This window comes from Taudactylus pleione, unplaced genomic scaffold, assembly GCF_031769625.1.
Source record: "Taudactylus pleione unplaced genomic scaffold, aTauple2 ptg001990l, whole genome shotgun sequence".
NCBI classification, from domain to species: Eukaryota; Metazoa; Chordata; class Amphibia; order Anura; family Myobatrachidae; genus Taudactylus; species Taudactylus pleione.
The window spans coordinates 2,324,901-2,345,265 of record NW_028286386.1 but is presented as its reverse complement, the minus strand read 5'-3'; the positions used below and the strand labels follow the sequence as shown (position 1 = coordinate 2,345,265).

The window sequence follows — 20,365 nt, the reverse complement described above, 5'->3', positions numbered from 1 at the left end:
GCGCTCAAACCACTTGGTGAAGCAGCTGGACCAGTTCGAAGCAGGTATGTCTGCTATATTCTGGATGAGGGTTGCCACTGCAGCTTCCGGTGCCTCAAATCCCACTCATCTTGCGATTGATTTGTGGGAACACAGACAAGTTGTAGGGGTCCAAGTCTGGACTGTATGGAGGATGACCAAGTTCCTGGATGTGTTCATGGGCCAGAAAATCCACCACTTTAATGGACTTGTGGGCAAGTGAATTGTCGTGATGGAGAAAGGCACCATGAGTTCTTGGACGGCACCTGGATATGGCTTTCAGCACTTGAGGAAGGCAATGGTTGGCGTACCAGTCCCCAGTGACTGCTGGCTGCTGCATGAGTGGTATGATAGCTACATGACCAGTCTTGGCCACAAAAACAGCCACCATCTACTTGGCCACGCTGCACTCATGTCGGAACTTCTGTGCTGGCGAACCTTCAGCTGGGTTCCACTGGTCTGGGTTGTTTGGTCTCGGGGTCGAAACTGTAAATCCAGGATTCATCACCACTGATTATCTCCCAGACATGCTTTAAACGACAATAGAAAATGCAACAAGGTGCGCCGACAGCCAGAAAATAACCCCTTGAATAAACGGAGCAGCTCACACATGCAGGTTCTGCACCTGCTGAAAAGGACAATAGAAAAAAATGGAGTGGAGCACTGGTTTAATCAAGTGACCACACTGATAAATGCAAATGATTTATTGCAAAGATTAAAACAGTAAATACATAAAATTCAAGTCTCTACACTGGCATGGTAATATAATGTGGATGAGCAGCTGGAATGTGGAACTGTAATTGCGTAGGACCACTCCAGGGTCCAGTTAATGGTAATGTCTACAAACAAGCTCTGTATGTATCCACTGTTGTAGTATAATGTCAGCAAGAACGTGTAGAAGCAATATTGCCAAAAGGAGAATCCAAATGACCGGAGAACTTTAGTCACCTGTAAATATGTAGCCAGTACTCACACTGTGTAAGTAGCATCAGGCTAGTATCTGGAGCGCACCAGGAACCGTTTCAGGTGGGGACCAGGCGCACCACACTGGCGTGGCTGATTCTTAGTGAGGTAACGGGAGCCGCTGACAAACTGCCTAGCGGCTAGGCTATCTCCGTCTGGCTAAACAGGCTGAATGCTCCATAAGTGTTGGTATCCTTTCCGGCAAAGGGGTAATGCGCTGACTCTCCCTGCGTGTGGGTTGGTATGTAGGTAAAGGGAGAATGAATAAAGTGTCCGTGTCCAGTTAGGGAGATCCCTTGACGTTTTTCTCCGGGCTTGTAATATTCCAGGTTTCATCAGAAGGCATGTCTTGTGTTTTGTGAAATAATACAGATAATTGTAATCTAATTAGGAACTGTATCATGTGTCCAGCCAGGGGCTACTGTGTTCATCAAGGGCAGGGGCTTCTGTGTCCATCCAGGGGCTTCTGTGTCCATCCAGGGTCTGCTGTGTCCATCCAGGGGTTGCTGTGTCCATCCAGGGACAGTGGCTGCTGTACCCATCCAGGGGCTGCTGTGTCCATCCAGGGGTTGTTGTGTACATCTAGGGCAGGGGCTGCAGTGTCCATCCAGGGCAGGGGCTGCTGTGTCCATCCAGGGCAGGGGCTGCTGTGTCCATCCAGGGGCAGTGGCTGCTGTGTCCATACAGGGGCCGCTGTGTCCATTGAGGGGTTGTTGTGTCCATCCAGGGTCTGCTGTGTCCATCCAGGGGTTGCTGTGTACATCTAGGGCAGAGGTTGCTGTGTCCATTCAGGGCAGGGGCTGCTGTGTCCATCCAGGGCAGGGGCTGCTGTGTCCATCCAGGGGCAGTGGATGCTGTGTCCATCCAGGGACTGCTGTGTCCATCCAGGGCTGGGGCTGCTGTATCCATCCAGGGCAGGGCCTGCTGGAAAGTGGAAAATGCAGTGTATTCATAAAAAATCTTGTGACACTGTAAGTGGTAGTGCAGTGTGCTATTCTTTTCTTATTCATAAAAAATCTTGTGACACTGTAGGTCATTGATACCGCAGTGTAATATTTAAAATTGGTACAAATTGACATATGTGCTGTACCCCACTTCATTCGTGTTTGTTAATATGGCGAACAATCAGTTGAGAGGCGAGCAGGAACCACATACTAGTGGTGGAGCTGCTGCCAGTGCCACCTGTCATGACGATACTACATCATCTACTAAACCGATGTCCAAGGGCATATAGGGCTTAAGTCAGGGCATCTAAAATCAAGCAAGCAGTGTTTTACAGTGTTAAAAAAAAAAAAATTAAAAGCTAAGTTAGCTGCAGAGAAACCAAAAATTAGCAATATGCCATTTACTACACGAAGGGGCAAGAAAAGGATAAGGCCTTGGCCCTTATTCATAACTGGTGGTTCTGCATCTTATGATGATGTAAGCCCTTCTCCCTGTAAAAGTGTAAAAAAAATTAAAATTCCTAAGGCACATGAAATAACTGTATGCTCAGGAAAGTCACAGATACCCGAGGATAGTCCATGTGTGTCCGTGGTTGCCATGTGTGAGCCTGACCTTTGTAATACTGTACTTGATGAGGATCCTCCTTCCACCATTTGTGTGCCCTCTGCACATGTGGGGATGAGCAGCACAAGACAACATGCTGACATAGAAATCGAGGATGCTTCTGTGGAATTGCACCAGCAGGATGAGGAGGATATTTCTGTAGTTGGCGCTAACAAGGATGATGGCGATGTTGATGATGCCGAGGATGTTGTTTGTGTAAATCAGGCAACAGTTATTGCCCATGGTAGGAAAAAGCCCATTGTTGTCATGCCAGGGCAAAAGACAAAAAAATCCACTTCTCATGTGTGGATATATTTCCACCCAAATCCGGACAACAGTTGTCAAGCCATCTGTAAAGTTTGCCAAGCAAGAGTGAGTAGAGGTAAGGACCTTAACCATCTAGGAACCTCCTCCCTGTTACGTCACTTGCAACGCATTCATCAAATTGAAAAGTGTTTTTCAAATTCAGAAACTTTTGCTAAAAATTTTTTTAATAATCAGACAAGTGTCACTTAGCTGCTCCCTTTTCTCTGTTAGATCCAAGCGCCTACAATATCCAGCACCAACACCTGCATCATCATCAACATCCTCAATCGTGATCGGAAGTAATCCTGCATCCAATTTCATAAGAATGACTGACTTCTCTACTATCCATGATCCCTCAGAGGGATCCTTGAGTGCTACGGCTGTTGCTGCTGCTGTGAGTAGATCTTCATCCCAGAAGGGGAAAAAGGAAGAAGACTTCTTTTAGTAGTTTAACAAAACAATTGACTGTCAAACACTCCTTTGCAATGGGGAACTAGTATGACAGCAGACACCCAGTTGCACAGAGGATTACTGACGCCATAACAGCTATGCTTATTTTAGATGTGCGTCTAGTATCCGCCATTAATGCAGTGGGTTTTAGACAGTTAATTGAGGTCCTGTGTCCCCGCTACCATGTCCCTTCTAGATTCAACTTCACTAGAATAGCAATTCCCAGTCTGTACAAGGACATTAAAAAAAACTTATTAGTGTCCTCCGAAATTCCGTTGTGCCCACTGTCCACTTAACCACAGATATGTGGACAAGTGGGACAGGGCAAACTAAAGATTACATGACTGACAGCCCACTGGGTAGGTGTATTGCCTCCAACAGTGCAAACAGGAGCAGCATCTAACAAATGCCAGCTCATTCAGAGGCAGGCTACTCTGTGTATCACTGGTTTCACTAAGAGGAATACCGCTGAGGACCTCTTAGAAAAACTCAGGGAAATCATTGCAATATGGCTTACCCCACATGGACTCTCCTAGAGATTTGTGATTTCTGACAATGCCACCAATATTGTGCGAGCATTACATGTGGGAAAATTTCAACACGTCCCATGTTTTGCTCACACAATTAATTTGGTGGTGTAACATTTTTTAAAAAATATTGCAGTGCAGGAGATGCTCTCGGTGTCCCGAAAGATTTCAGGACATTTTCGACATTCAGCAACTGCGTGTTGAAGATTACAGCAACAACAAGTACTGTTTAATTTGCCCTACCATCAGCTGAAGCAAGAGGTAGTAACTAGGTGGAATTCTACCCTCTATAAGCTTCAGCAGATGGAGGAGCAGCAAAAGGCCATCCAACGGCCTATGACATATGGAAAAGAGCGGGAATGCAGTGGAGAATAATTTCTGTGTTGTGCAAGGTTATCAAACCCTTTGAACTTGCCACATGTGAAGTTAGGGCCTGATTCAGAGCCGGACGCTCTGACAGAGCGCTCGCTCTGAATCAGGGCCGGCCCTCTGGGTTTTCAGAACGGCCTCCTGGCCGCTCGCATAGCTGTGGGTGACCACCCGCAGCTATAGCGAGCGGCCATGATGATGGTCGTGATGGTCAAGACCATCGTGACCATCGTACTTGAGACGAGACCCTTGTGGTAGGATCTCGTTGCCGCAAGCCCCAGAGTGCTTTCGGCTCTAACAGAGCCGAAAGCACTCCCACTGACATCACTTGTGATGTCAGTGGGGTCGGCCCCAGACGGTAGGCATTCCCATGTAAACGCCTCCGTTTGGGCAGCCACGCCCCCGGCCCACCCACCAAAGGGAGCGTGCTGTAACTCAACAAAGGGAGAGTGTTGTAACTCAACATTGACAGCACGCCCCCTTTGGTACGAGACCCGGAGCGACGGTTTGTCCATCGCTATCCGGGTCTTGCGCATGTGCACAACGGAGCTGGCTCCGTCGTGCGCATGCGCACTGGGCCACCATCGACCCGCTTGCAAGTGCATAGCGCTCGCGAGCGGGTCTGAATCAGGCCCTTAGTTCAGACACTGCCAGCTTGAGTCAGGTCATTCCCCAAATCAGACTTTTGCAAAAGCAAGGACAATTCCATCTTGCACCTCTTTTCTTTGCATTATGTGCTGTTTGGGGCATTGCTGCCTGACATTTGAAATTTTTTTGGTTTATGTCTAGAAATTGTAATGGCCACAGACAGCATATCCTGCATGCCCCTTTAATTTTTTTAAAGAAAGTTCTGAACCACCAAGTTGATGGGGTGGACAAATATGAGCAGCAGCACAGAGCATCTTCCTGCCAGGATGTGTGCAATACGTTTAATACAAAAATTAGTTGTGTATATTGGTCACATACATACATTTACATTTACATGGTACATACAGTGAATAAAGCAGGCTGAGGTAACCTGAAGCACACCACCTATTGTTGACAAATAACTTCCAGTAGGCCTAGCAAACATCACAGATGCTGGGAGTTCTAGTTCAGCCGGAGAACTACTGGCTGCTTTACTCTGATGTCACAAGCGGCCGCACTGCGAACGCTGTGTGAGGCGAACGCTGTGTGAGCGTTCGCTGAATCTCGGGCTACCTCCTGTCCATCATTCTGGGATCAGTCCGGACTGGCTCTGCCATCTATATCCTTCTGGTGCATACGCTGCTCCGATGCCAGTGATAGCGATCCGGGTGACACAGGCCGCACTCCAGCGTCCAGCGTACGAACTCCAGCATACCACCATTTGTGTCATCCAGGCGGCACAGGCTGCATTCCAGCATCCAGCATACGCACTCCAGTGGACCACCGCTTGTGTCATCCAGCCAGCACAGGCCACAGCCTGCCAAGGCTGCTACATGGTCCAAAGGCCGCATCTTATTCTACGGCCCTCAGGCCACAGCCTGCCAAGGCTGCTACATGGCCCAAAAGCCGCATCTTGTTCTACAGCCCTCAGGCCACAGCAAACCTAGGCTGCTACACGGCCCAAGGCCGCATCTTGTTCCACGGCTCTCAGGCCACAGCCTGCCAAGGCTGCTACACAGCCCAAAGGCCGAATCATATTCTACGGCCCACAGGCCACCACCAGCCCTCAAGGCTGCTCCATGGCCTCAGCTAGCAAAGTATACCAGCCCTCGAGACTATAACATGTAAACAGCAAGTCTTGGTCCCATTATCCCTAATAACCTCCCTGAGTACAAACTAGTAAACGTCTGTTTACAGTATGTTCTAGCAGCACCTCCACAAGCAAGGCCACCTCATTTTTATTAGATGTATAAAAGAATAAAAAACTTCCGCCAGATCAAAGATGTCTAGGAACTGAAGATCTTGATTGATCGTCCCTCATACATTTTTATAAGAATCAAAATATTAAATTAAATAAAAACTAATCAATTCTTCTGTCCTTTCCCTGTCTTCAGTCCATAAACATATTCCAACTCCGTCGGGCCTCTGACCTACTTAATGAAAACATTCTTGGTTTTTAAAATTCCTAATGGTTGTATAGTTTATTAAACTGCCATCCTGTCTACCACTGCAATGCCACTCTGTGCCATGTTGGAAGAACTGCCACATGTTAGTGCCACCCACTGTTGTCGCTTAGCTTAGACAGCTTAGTCAGCCAGCTAGCTGGATGCAAAATTTTGGCCCTAAACTAGATGAACAAAAATCAATATTGTGAGCTGTGAGGTGGTCAAAATTGTCTGGAAAATACTGGAAATAAATGTTATTGAGGTTAATAATACTGTAGGAACGAAAACAGGCCCAAATTATGTGATGTTAGTTGTTTTTATGATTTAAAAAAAAAAGAAAATACAGATCCAAAACCAAAACATGCAAGGGGCGGTTTTGGCCAAACCAAATCCAGATCCAAAACACAAGGAGATACAGATCCAAAACCAAAACATGGGGGTCGGCGCACATATCTAATTTTTAATGCTAGTAAAAACACATTATATCACTCTAGGCTTCCTGATGTGTGTACATGCGCTAATCATACAGTATAAAGTAGAAAAAGTCTCATACCTGGGGGCATGAGCCCCTAAACTTGTAGCTCCTTGTTTCCAGCCTTTAGAGGGTACAGGGTACGCAAAATGACAATATTTATACAAATTAAAAAAAATAGATGTGATGACAACTTGGTGCATTTGCCCTTTGTTTTATTTAGGGGTACAGTTGTCACCATCTATTCCTATTTTGTGAGCTGTAGATGCCTTTGTTTCAGAATATGGCTGGATTGTACAATGTTCATATAGAAACATAGGGTATTGCTGTAGTAATATCCTGTGTTTATCTACAGTACATCCAGTGTTCTCAACCTTTTCTTTATCACGTCTGCAGAATATAATAGTCTACTTTTGCTTGTGCAGATTTTCTCAAGTTCAATGGCTTGAGATGAATTAGTAACTGATGTTAATAAAAGCCTTTACTGACAGTTAATTCAGCCCAGGTTACTACATGTGGGAAAATACATAAGAAAACAGAAGCAGAATATTATCACACTGTATAAACATGTCAGCTTGTCAGATATTAATAATTATAATTATGACTACTAACTTTATATACCTCAATATATCAAAGATCCTAATTATGCTCTATTGCTTACTTGGGTGTTATGGTCACCAATGTAGCAATGTATATTATACCTGTCCTTGCCCTGCATTGTATTTGTATTGTACTGTTAGTCACTTATTTGGTTGTGTAGTTTGTAAGGCGCTGCGGAACACTTGTGGCACCATAGAACTAAACGATGATAATAATAATGATTTCTTATTTAAATTCAATAATTTTTATTACAGTTTTCCATGTAAACCATACACAAATAGATACATTACAAACACAAAAAGAAAAGAGAAAACCAAGCTCAAATTATATAAAGAAAATAATAGCGAAGGAAAAGAAAAAAAATGTTTTTTGTTTTTTAAGAATGGGGGAGACAAGGGCATGTTTGAATGCAGAAGGGACAGTGCCAGATGAGAGGGAGAGATTAAGGAGGTGGGCAAGATGGGAACAGGCACAAGGAGAGAGGTAGCGGAGGCGATATTAAGGGATAGGGTCAAGGAGGGAGGTGGAAGGGGGGGGGACCGGATGAGGGCCATGACTTTCTCTCCAGATACAGGGGAGAAGGATGTCAGAGTAAGTAAAATAGAAGGGGAGGGATGATCCGGGAAAGGAGGAGGTGTAGTGCTGGGGGACTGGTGGGGTATAATGTCCTGACTGTAAAGTAGGTAGCAAAGTCATGGGCAGAGAGCAAAGAGGGAAGGAGAGGAGGTGGTGGGCAGAGGAGTGAGTTCAAGGTGGTGAAGAGATGCTGGAGATTTGACGACAGGGAGGAGATGAGGTGCTAAAAATATGATTGTTTAGAGAGGGAAATGGCAGAACTGTAGGATGAGAGCATAAATTTGAAATGGACAAAATTTCCCTTAGGGCGTGATCTTCTCCAATGTCACTCAGCGGTTCGTGAACACTTTTGCAGTTATCTGGTGCATCTGGAATACCAGGGGTGAGGTGTGGATCTGCGAGGGTGAGTAGTGATTGCCGGAGCAAGAGAGTCAAGAGCAGAAGTAAGGGAGGCATTGTATAGGGAAGCAGCTTGTCCAGGGCAGGAGACATAGAGTATATCCATATACATTAGCATTTGTACTTAACATGGTAGCTAAGTCCTGAATTCTGTAATCCATACTGTGCCGGTACCACCCCCTCATCTCACTTCCATCTGCCCATGTGTACTCATCCTGTATGTCAATGGCACCTATCTGTTACTCTTTTGAACAAAAATCTCTATCAGTCTTTTTTCCAAATTGTATTTTTCTAATTAATTTATTGATTTGTATGTTAAAAACCTAATACAGTAATCTCATTCTAAAAAGTGTCTGCATAGTTTCTAAATTTATCTGTTTTGTGTATTTTTTATATTTATTTGGCATTTGTATATATTTACTCTGTGTTCATCACTGTCCTCACTTTAAATTGTATGTATCAATGCAACAATATTTAGAATGACTTAAGCTCATATGTTTAAAATTGGAATAAACACAGTTTATAAACTGGGCGTTTTCCCTATTCGATTGAATCAGATACAAAATATTAAAGCAATATAGTACATGTCTCTGGACTATCTACATTTCTGCTCTATTGACATTAATATTGCCCTATAAATATGTCTGTTTAAAAACATATTATGGATGGAGATAACAGCAATTGTCTAGATATTGTTTTTGCCAAAAAATACACACGTCTCTGGAAGCTTGAAGAGCTGACAGAGAATTTTTAATTAAATCCTATAACCACACTCTTGTGTCTGTTTAATTCCCAAAGCCAGATCCATTATAATTCACCACCCCTAATATGGAGTGTAATTATGCGGTTTACAAACAGAATGAGCCAGGGAGAAAACATTCCTAGTTTCTAATCTACTATCTCATCCACAATTTCGTAATTTGTGATCTGCTTGCAGATCCCTTCTCTGATAAGATTGTATGTTCAGGTCTGGCTAGAATATTATCTGCCAATTATTCAGTGCATGGGAATACCAAAAGTATATACATACTAGCGGTGAGCGGGTTCGGATTTCTGAAATCCGAACCCCCCCGATCCGAGGCAGATCCGAGTCAGGCTCGACTTTTCCCGCCTGACTCGGATCTGAAATCGAGGCAAAACGTCATTATCCCGCCTTCCGGGTCTCGCAGGTTTTGGATCCTATATAAGGTACCCGCGTCGGCGCCATTTTCTCACTCGGCTGTGGACAGTGAAGAGGGAGGGTGGGAGTTAGGGCTGGCTGGGCTGTGTAGTGTAGTGTAGTGCAGTGCAGTGTAGTGTTGTGCTGTGCTGTGCTGCGCTGTGCTGCTGTTGTCCATAAGGGCTGTGTCCACTCCTCCAAAGTCCATAGGGGCTGGCTGTGTTGTGCTGTGCTGCTGTTGTCCATAGGGGCTGTGTCCACTCCTCCAAAGTCCATAGGGGTTGGCTGGACTGTGTTGTGCAGTCAGTTGTCCATAGGGGCTGTGTCTACTCCAAAGTCCTGTGCAGAGTCCCAGTCCTAAAGAGGTGCTGTAGTGTTGTCCAGGGGGTGCTCTGTCCATCAGGGGTGCTCCCCCCAAGTGCAAAAAAAAATAAAATATTTTCTGTGGTTGTGAATTGTGTGCGCAGTAGCCACACGTGCATCAACAAAGTAGTGCCAAGCGTGCGCCATAAGTAAAGGGCCGGCTGGCTTGACTGTTAAAGGGTGCTGTAACCCCCAAAGTACACTCCAAACAAAATAAAAAAATATTTTCTGTGTTTGTGAATTGTGTGCGCAGTAGCCGCACGTGCATCAACAAAGTAGTGCCAAGCATGCGCCTGTGTCATAAGTAAAGGGCCGGCCTGCTTGACCGTTAAAGGGTGCTGTAACCCCCAAATTACACTCCAAACAAAATAAAAAAATATTTTCTGTGTTTGTGAATTGTGTGCGCAGTAGCCGCACGTGCATCAACAAAGTAGTGCCAAGCGTGCGCCTGTGTCATAAGTAAAGGGCCGGCCTGCTTGACCGTTAAAGGGTGCTGTAACCCCCAAAGTACACTCCAAACAAAATAAAAAAATATTTTCTGTGTTTGTGAATTGTGTGCGCAGTAGCCGCACGTGCATCAACAAAGTAGTGCCAAGCGTGCGCCTGTGTCCCATAAATAAAGGGCCGGCTGGATTGACCACTAAAGGGTGCTGTAACCCCCAAAGGGCACTCCAAACAAAATAAAAAATATTTTTCTGTGTTTGTGAATTGTGTGCACTGTGGCCGCACGTGCATCAACGAATGAGCAGCGCCAAGCGTGCGCCTGTGTCCCATAAGTAAAAGGCCGGCTGGCTTGTCCGTTAAAGGGTGCTGTAACCCCCAAAGGGCACTCCAAACAAAATAAAAAAATATATTTTTTTGTGTTTGTGAATTGTGTGCGCAGTAGCCGCACGTGCATCAACAAAGTAGTGCCAAGCGTGCGCCTGTATCCCATAAATAAAGGGCCGGCTGGATTGACCGCTAAAGGGTGCTGTAACCTCCAAAGGGCACTCCAAAAAAAATAAAAAAATGTTTTCTGTGTTTGTGAATTGTGTGCACTGTGGGTGCACGTGCATCAACGAAGGAGCAGCGCCAAGCGTGCGCCTGTGTCCCATAAGTAAAAGGCCGGCTGGCTTGTCCGTTAAAGGGTGCTGTAACCCCCAAAGGGCACTCCAAACAAAATAAAAAAATGTTTTCTGTGTTTGTGAATTGTGTGCACTGTGGATGCACGTGCATCAACGAAGGAGCAGCGCCAAGCGTGCGCCTGTGTCCCATAAGTAAAAGGCCGGCTGGCTTGTCCATTAAAGGGTGCTGTAACCCCCAAAGGGCACTCCAAACAAAATAAAAAAATATATTTTTTTGTGTTTGTGAATTGTGTGCGCAGTAGCCGCACGTGCATCAACAAAGTAGTGCCAAGCGTGCGCCTGTGTCCCATAAGTAAAGGGCCGGCTGGCTTGACCGTTAAAGGGTGCTGTAACCCCCAAAGTACACTCCAAACAAAATGAAAATTTTTTTTCTGTGCTTGTGAATTGTGTGCACTGTGGCTGCACGTGCATCAATGAAGGAGCAGCGCCAAGCGTGCGCCTGTGTCCCATAAGTAAAAGGCCGGCTGGCTTGTCCATTAAAGGGTGCTGTAACCCCCAAAGGGCACTCCAAACAAAATAAAAAAATATATTTTTTTGTGTTTGTGAATTGTGTGCGCAGTAGCCGCACGTGCATCAACAAAGTAGTGCCAAGCGTGCGCCTGTGTCCCATAAGTAAAAGGCCAGCTGGCTTGTCCATTAAAGTGTGCTGTGACCCCCAAAGGGCACTCCAAACAAAATAAAAAAATATTTTCTGTGTTTGTGAATTGTGTGGGCTGTAGCTGCACGTGCATCAACAAAGGAGCAGCACCAAGCGTGCGCCTGTGTCCCATAAATAAAGGGCCGGCTGGCTCATTTCTTAAAGGGTGGTGTAACCCACAAAGTGCACTAGTCTCCAACAAAAATAAAAAAATATTTTCTGTGTTTGTGTGCGCCTTAGCCGCACATATATATCAATATAACATAAATGGAGGACCAAACTTTCTCAGATAAAAATAAAATAGGGAAAGATCAAGAACCACTTCCTCCTAGTGCTGAAGCTGCTGCCACTAGTCATGACATAGACGATAACATGCCATCAACGTCGTCTGCCAAGGCCGATGCCCAATGTCATAGTAGAGGGCACATACAATCCCAAATGGCAAAGTTCAGGAAAATGACCTTGAAAAAAACATTTAAATCATCTGAAGAGAAACGTAAACTTGCCAATATGCCATTTACGACACGGAGTGGCAAGGAATGGCTAAGGTTTTTCCCTATGTTCATGACTAGTGGTTCAGCTTCACATGACGATGGAAGCCCTCCTCCCACTAAAAAAATCAAAAGAGTTAAGCTGGCAAAAGCACAGCGAAGAACTGTGCGTTCTAAGAAGATATCACAAATCCCCAAGGAGAGTCCAAGTGTGGTGGTGGTTGCGATGCCTGACCTTCCCAGCACTGGACAGGAAGAGGTGGCTCTTTCCACCATTTGCACGCCCACTGCAAGTGCTGAAAGGAGCACCCACAGTCCACTTGCTGATATGCAAATTGAAGATGTCACTGTTGAAGTACAACAGGATGAGGATACTGGTGTAGCTGACGCTGAGGAGGAAGTTGGCGAGGAGGATTCTGATGGTGATGTGGTTTGTTTAAATCAGGCTCCGGGGGAGACAGTTGTTGTCCGTGGGATGAAAAAGCCCATCACGGTCATGCCTGGGCAGAAGACCAAACATTCCACCTCTTTGGTTTGGCAATATTTCTATCCAAATCCGGACAACAACTGTCTTGCCATATGTACCATATGTAAAGGTGAAATAAGTAGGGGTAGGGACGTTAACCACCTAGGAACATCCTCCCTTATACGGCACCTGCAGCGCGTTCATAAAAAGTTACTGTCAAGTTCAGAAACTTTGGCTAATACCGAAAGCAGTCCAGGGACACCTAAATCCCGTTGTCCTGTTGTATCCAAGCGCCTGCAAACCACACCGTCAACTCCCTCCTCGTCAATTTCCTCCTTAGTCAGGATTGGAAGTAGTCCTGCAGGCCATGTCACTGGCATGACTGACTCTCCTATCCGAGATTCCTCCGGAGGATCCTGCATTGCTACGCCTCTTGCTGCCGCTGCTGCTGCTGCTGCTGCTGGGAGTCATTCATCATCCCAGAGAGGAAGTAGGAACACCACTACTTTTACTAAACAATTGACCCTCCAACAGTCCTTAGTGAGGAGGATGAAGTACGACAGCAGTCATCCTGAAGCAAAACGTATAACTGAGGCCTTGACGGCTATGTTGGTGTTAGACGTGCGTCCGGTATCCGCCATTAGTGCAGTGGGATTTAGACAATTGATGGAGGTAGTGTGTCCCCTGTTCCAAATCCCGTCTAGATTCCACTTCACTAGGCAGGCGATACCGAGACTGTACAGAAACGTCACAAATAGTGTCCTCAGTGTCCTGAAAAATGCCGTTGTACCCAATGTCCACTTAACCACGGACATGTGGACAAGTGGAACAGGGCAGACTAAGGACTATATGACTGTGACAGCCCACTGGGTAGATGTATCACCTTACGCAGCAACAGCAGCAGCGTCACCAGTAGCAGCATCTCAGAAACGCCAGCTCGTTCCAAGGCAGGCTACGCTGTGCATCACCGGTTTCAGTAAGAGGCACACCGCCGACAACCTCTTAGAGAAACTGAGGGAAATCATCGCCCAGTGCCTTACCCCACTTAGACTCTCCTGGGGATTTGTGATATCTGACAACGCCACCAATATTGTGCGGGCATTACATCTGGGCAAATTCCAGCACGTCCCATGTTTTGCTCACACAATAAACTTGGTGGTGCAGAAATTTCTGAAAAGCGACAGGGGCATGCAAGAGACGCTTTGGGTGGTCTGAAAAATTTCTGGCCACTTTCGCCATTCCGCGACTGCGTGCCGAAGACTGGAGCACCAGCAAACACTCTTGAACCTGCCCTGCCATCACCTGAAGCAAGAGGTTGTGACGCGGTGGAACTCAACCCTCTATATGCTTCAGAGGATGGAGGAGCAGCAAAAGGCCATTCAAGCCTATACATCCACCTATGACATAGGCAAAGGAGGGGGTATGCACCTGACTCAAGCGCAGTGGAGAATGATTTCCGTGTTGTGCAAGGTTCTCCAGCCCTTCGAACTTGCCACCCGTGAAGTCAGTTCATACACTGCCAGCTTGAGTCAGGTCATTCCCCTCATCAGGCTTTTGCAGAAGCAGCTGGAGAAAGTGAAGGAGGAGCTAAGACGGAGCGATTCCGCTCAGCATGTGGGACTTGTGGATGAAGCCCTTCATTCGCTTTGCCAGGATTCCAGGGTGGTCAATCTGTTGAAATCAGACCACTACATTTTGGCCACCGTGCTCGATCCTAGGTTTAAAGCCTATGTGGTGTCTCTCTTTCCGGCCGACACAAGCCTGCAGAGGTGCAAAGACCTGCTGGTGAAAACACTGTCAGCTGAAGCAGAACGTGACACGTCAACAGCTCCTTCTTCATTTTCTCCCGCAACTGGGGCTGCCAGGAAAAAACGTAGGTATCCTAAGCAACCCGCTGGCGGTGATGCAGGGCAGGCAGGACCAAGTTTGGACATCTGGTCCGGACTGAAGGACCTGGCAACAATTTCTGACATGTCTACTGTCACTACCTATGATACTGTCACCATTGACAGAATGGTGGAGGATTACATCGGTGACAGCATCCAAGTAGGGTGCTCCAGCATCCAAGACAGTTCATACCTGTACTGGCAGGAAAAAGAGGCAATTTGGAGGCCCCTGTACAAACTGGCTCTATTTTACCTGAGTTGACCCCCCTCCAGTGTGTACTCCGAAAGAGTGTTTAGTGCAGCCGGGAACCTTGTCAGCGAAAGGCGTAGGAGGTTGCTTCCACAAAATGTGGAGAAGATGATGTTCATAAAAATGAATTATCAACTCTTCCAGGGAGACCAGCCTCCAGAACATACAGAGGGACCTGTGGTGGTGGATTCCAGTGGGGACGAGTTAATACTCTGTGAGGATGAGGATGTACACAACACTGAAGAGGGTGAGGAATCGGTGGATGAGGAGGATGAGGACGACATCTTGCCTCCATAGAGCCAGTTTGTGCAGGGACAGATTAATTGCCAGCTTGTTTTGTGGGGGCCCAAACGAACCAATCATTTCAGCCACAGTTGTGTGGCAGACCCTGGCGCTGAAATGATTGGTTTGTTAAAGTGTGCATGTCCTGTTTATACAACATAAGGGTGGGTGGGAGGGCCCAAGGACAATTCCATCTTGCACCTCTTTTTTTTCTTTGCATTATGAACAGTTTGGGGCCTAGTTTTTCAAACTGCCATCCTGTCTGCCACTGCAGTATCACTCCTAGATGGGTCACGTGTTTGTGCCGCCCACTCGTGTCGCTTAGAATAGTCATCCAGCTACCTCTGTGCAACCTTTTGGACATAAAAACACTATTGTGAGGTGTGAGGTACTCAGAATAGACTGGAAATTAGTGGAAATTAAGGTTATTGAGGTTAATAATAGTATAGGAGCAGAAAAACCAACACATTCTGTGATTTTAGCTGTTTTTATGCTTTTTTAAAAAAAAATACAGATCCAAAACACAAAACCCAGAACCCAAAACACGGAAGGGTGGTTTTGGCAAAACCAATCCAGATCCAAAACACGAAGAAAGATCCAGATCCAAAACCAAAACACAAAACATGAAAAGTGGCTGGTGCACACCCCTAATACATACAGTGATCCATATGGCTTGTAATTTACTTCAGCCCTTTCCAAATAATTAATTGGTCAACCAGTGACAGAAGAACAGCACACCAGGCATTGCTGTTTAATGCAAGTAAGTAGATAGCAATGCATTGTGTCTGTGCGGCTTATGGGAGAATAAGAAAAATCAGTGCAATCTAAGGGGCTGATGCTTAGATGCATGCAGTGCAGATATTCACAGAATATGGTCCCTTTTTTTCACCTGTATATGCATCTAAATCACTAAAAAGTCACACAGCGCATGCATCTCACGAGGTGCACAGAAGCACAGTTGGGATGGAGGAGCGATGGTACCTGAAGTGTCTGGGCATTCCTTGGCGGTAGCTGGGAGGTGGCTATTCAGACACCAGAAAATTGTCCGTCTTATGGGAGTGTTGCTGGCGTGTCGCTGAACTGGTTGTGAGCTCAGATGTCTAATTGCTCACATTGGAGACGACTCTCTGATGGAAATTATGCACTTAGCATAGGGCTAATACAAATTTCGATTGCAACCAATGGTTGCATCTAAAGACGCACCAAGCGGTTTTCAGCTTATAAAGACGCTGAAAATGGGAGTCTCAGTCCTTGCCCATTCAGATTCATGGATGGACACCAGGGAAGGGCTTATACTAGCATTAGCATAAGCATGAGATTGAATCAGCCCCTTAGTATTTACACGGGTTTGGGTACAAGATCCCGACCGATTTTGGTAAGAATTCTAACTTCAATCCTAACCCTATCCGTCCCCTCCCACAGCCTAACCCTAACCGGCTTCTACCGCAGCCTAACCCTTCCCCTAACCCACCCCTCCTGTAGCCTAACCCTAACCGTCCCCTCCCACAGCCTAACCCTAACCGGCCTCTACCACAGCCTAACCCTAACCCTCCCCTTAGTGCATACCCTAATACTCACGGTCAGAATCTGTCATTATACCATCTGCATTCTGACCGTCAGGATCCTGACTACATCCCTTCACATGATAGTGGAATATATGCTATTGCTGGGTGCTATTAATAGTAGTGAATATGGAGGATGTTAAGAATGAGAAGGTGCAACAAACCTATTGGAGGACCAATTATTGGATAGTCCTTTAATACATGTAAGCACATTACAGGTCTATTTGTTTAGGTGACAAAAGCCCTATTTCCAGTGAAATGTTTTTTGTTTTCCAACAGAGATAGAACTTTTTATCCATCAAGAGCTAGTGCCGTGCTATCTGGCAATAGTCTTCCCTTTACAAATGATAAGAAAATCTATTTAACAAGGATTATGGTGGTACGTGTACCTCTGGTATCCTCTCCTTTTCCCACACGTTACAATACCTTACGTAATGAACAACGGTACTCTTGTACAATAAAATGTGGATGTCCTATTTCAGTCCCCCCCACGATAAACCATATATAAAACATATACTTCTGGCAGTTAGTAGTGGATGTGATGCATCTCACCACTAATTGCATGTATACCAGCGTTTAGTTACACCATATGTAGTGTACATTTAAACCGATAAGAGCTGACCTTTGTGTTGTATGGTCTTCCTGGTTTATGACCCTGTGCTGCCATTGGCCAGCTACGGAGGGCCCTGGGAGGGATCCTATTGGATCCCTATCGGGGAAGTTTTTGATAAGAAGCCCATAGGCTTCTATCAGGCAAGCCTTCTATAGAAGGCATTGCCTATCAGGAATTACGTTTCCAGAGCTTGATGCATATGATTTGACCGCATTTTTCAGTACAGTGCATCTCACCCACTGTCAGGATTCCCTCCCAATCATGGCATCCTTAACCCTCCCAAATGAGAACACCTGCCTTAAGTTGCTTACCAGTGTGCTGTACCCACAACCACGTTGAGCAATGTTCAACTGTTTCTTTGGGCTGGACACCACCACCACACTCAGGGCCGATGCTAGGGTGTTCGGCACCCACCTGCAAATTATATATATGTCCTCTTGACATGTCTCTTACACAATGATAGTATTTTATAGTATTTCTTTATTTTAAACAGGGATAGTGCTCATCAAATCTGCGTGTAAAAAATAAAGGGGCGTGGCCTTACTGGGAAGGAGCATGGTAACACAAAATTACCAATTCACATTACACCACACAGTAGTGTCTGAAATTTACATTAGGGCCCCTTATATACAGTACGTTACACTACACAGTAGTGCCCCTTATACACATTATGCCACACACTAGTGTTAAAGTTGACATTTCGATCCAACAGGATCTTTATCAAGACAAAAATCAATATACTCAACAGGATCTCAATTCCAATCCAGGACTAGACATAAAGTGCACTTGCCTAGGGCCTCCCTATATATACACCTGTGTGTCAGGCAATTGGTGCCAAAAGAAACTTCCTGTATTACAGCTTACCAAGCATCATCTGCAAGAGATGATGTCATAAATCAGGATGTGGTCAGCATCCCAGCGTGCTGGTTGCCTACGGAGCTGGAATCCTGACAGCGACGGGATCTCGGCTACTGAATCCCAACCGCCGAAATCCCAAAGGTAAATATCAGGGGTTAGTGGAGGGGTAAGGGTTAGTGGTAGGTTACTTACCTAATGGAGTCGGGATTCTGACTGTCGGGATGCCGCTGTCGGTATTCTGACGGGATCCCATACCCAACCCGTCATAATCTGTGTAGCACATTCTCAGTAATAGCATCAAAAAATTAGGGACCAAGTAGACAATATAGACCCATCAGAGAACTACCCAGGGTCAATAAACCACTCTGTTGACTATTACAAAGTATATCAAGATTGCAAAAATCCTCATATGCTCCTCAAACCGACGCCAGGCCTTCCAGTCTGGAGCACAAGTCGGAAGTCGCTACTGGATCTGCGAACCTGAATCAATGTTCAACAATGTGTTCCACAGTTATCTGTATACAACAAAGTGGAGACAATAGAATCAACCACTCAGAAAGCTACTGTTTGCCAGGGGTCATCTCATAATTAATAAAGGCACAGATCGGGAAACCCAGACTTGAACAATAGCATCATATCAAAACAAATCTATATAAATAACATATGTATATAACACACACAAACACATGCATACAGTAGTATATACACACTAACATACATACACACTAACACAACATACACATACAGCATATTAACACTAATATACATACAAACTAACACAGCATACACATACAGTATATACACACTAACTAACACACATACAAACTAACAAAGCATACATACACTTTTTGATGGAGCAGATGCTGGCTGCAGCAGGTTGCTAATGGGGACGGGCACCTTCAATCATGAAGCCCCGCCCCCTCATGGCAATATTTGCGGGATCTGAAAAGGGTTGTGGCTAGTCATAGGCCCCACCCACTCAATGCAACCAGTGTAAATGGGTCTCCTCAGGTTGTTATTACTGTTTTGGTGAAGTTCTGGTCACTAGTAATAATCAGTCAGTGAGGAGAGACGGAGGTGGAGGCGGCTGTGCCAGTGGCAGCAAATTCCCTGCAGCAACACTTTAGTGAGAATAGAAAAGCCTGGGCACAGGAAATGGCAGTGTAACTGTGCTTGGAGAGAGCCAGGCCCCATAGGCAGCCCCATTCTCTGCACCTTAGCTATGCCCTTACATGTGAGTGGCAGCTGGTCTGCCAAAGATTGGAAGAGTGTGTACGGTGACACAATCCTTTCAGTAGATTGTTTCAGGTCACATGCAGATCTGAGATCTGCTGCAAAATTGGACAGGTGCGTAGGCATATATTGGGTGTTGAATCTGCATCCAGATCTCCAGTAGGATATGGTCTAGAGTTATCTCTGGAGGATTGGACAAGTGTATGCCCATCTTAAGTCATGCAGTATCATATCAGATTAATAATTTGATTTATCCATTATTTCTGAATTAAAAACTGCAGATAAAATGGAGGGAGGGTGACAGGCCAATATTTGTTATAAAGTCCTTACCTGAAGATGTTATTCAGATTCTTTTTCTGAAGATCTTGCCGTTCAGAACCTTATTAGAAGATGTAATCAAAAGTCCATATTAGTAGTTGTTATCCAAAGTAGCTTACATAAAGCAGGAACTACTCAGAGAGTATCAATGTAGGACAAAATGTCACCACTAAATGGCTGCCAGTAGCTGGGCATCCTTTATATAGGGCTGTAACCTGCATTGTAACATCACAATGCATACAGGCAGCAGCTAGAGAAGGCTGTAGCTAAGATCAGCTCTGGGCCCAGATGCCCTACAGCAGGCTTACCTACCCTCCCGATTTGGTCGGGAGCCTCCCGGCTGCCGCCTGCCCTTCCCCCCCGACTACAACTAGAAACCCCCTGCAGCGGGGAGCCCGATGATGCGATTCGCGCTAAATTGCGTCATCGTGGCTCCGCCCCCGCTTCACAATGCCTTTATTTTCGGCAATGTGAAGATGGGGCGGGCCACTTTGACCCGATCGTGCTGTCACGCCCCTGGCCCCGCCCCATGCAGAGTCAGTGCCTGGCCACGCCCCCCGCTGTGTGCAGGCATTCAGGGCCTGATTCAGACCCGGACGCAAGTGGCCGTTCGCTCGTCCGCCGTACGAGCGGAAATATTTAAATTCAAGCGCTCGCTCGTATGTTCGCTCGTAGCTGATTTTCCGCCCCATAGTCTCCCAACCCCTCCTCTAGCTAGCGAACGTTCAAAATAGCGACCGTCCGTCTCCTCTTTGGTTGCAGGGAACGCTCGCACAAGTTAATTCCGGAAGTGACCCTGTCAGTTTTCGATTGCCTGCTATTT

The 20,365-nt window shown here is 45.9% G+C and overlaps 1 pseudogene; it reads right to left on the bottom strand.

The window, feature by feature from the left end:
• Window positions 1-409: 409 nt before the first annotated feature.
• The window catches only part of LOC148435813 (uncharacterized), a 68,460-nt pseudogene continuing 48,504 nt past the window's right edge, over window positions 410-20,365 (bottom strand).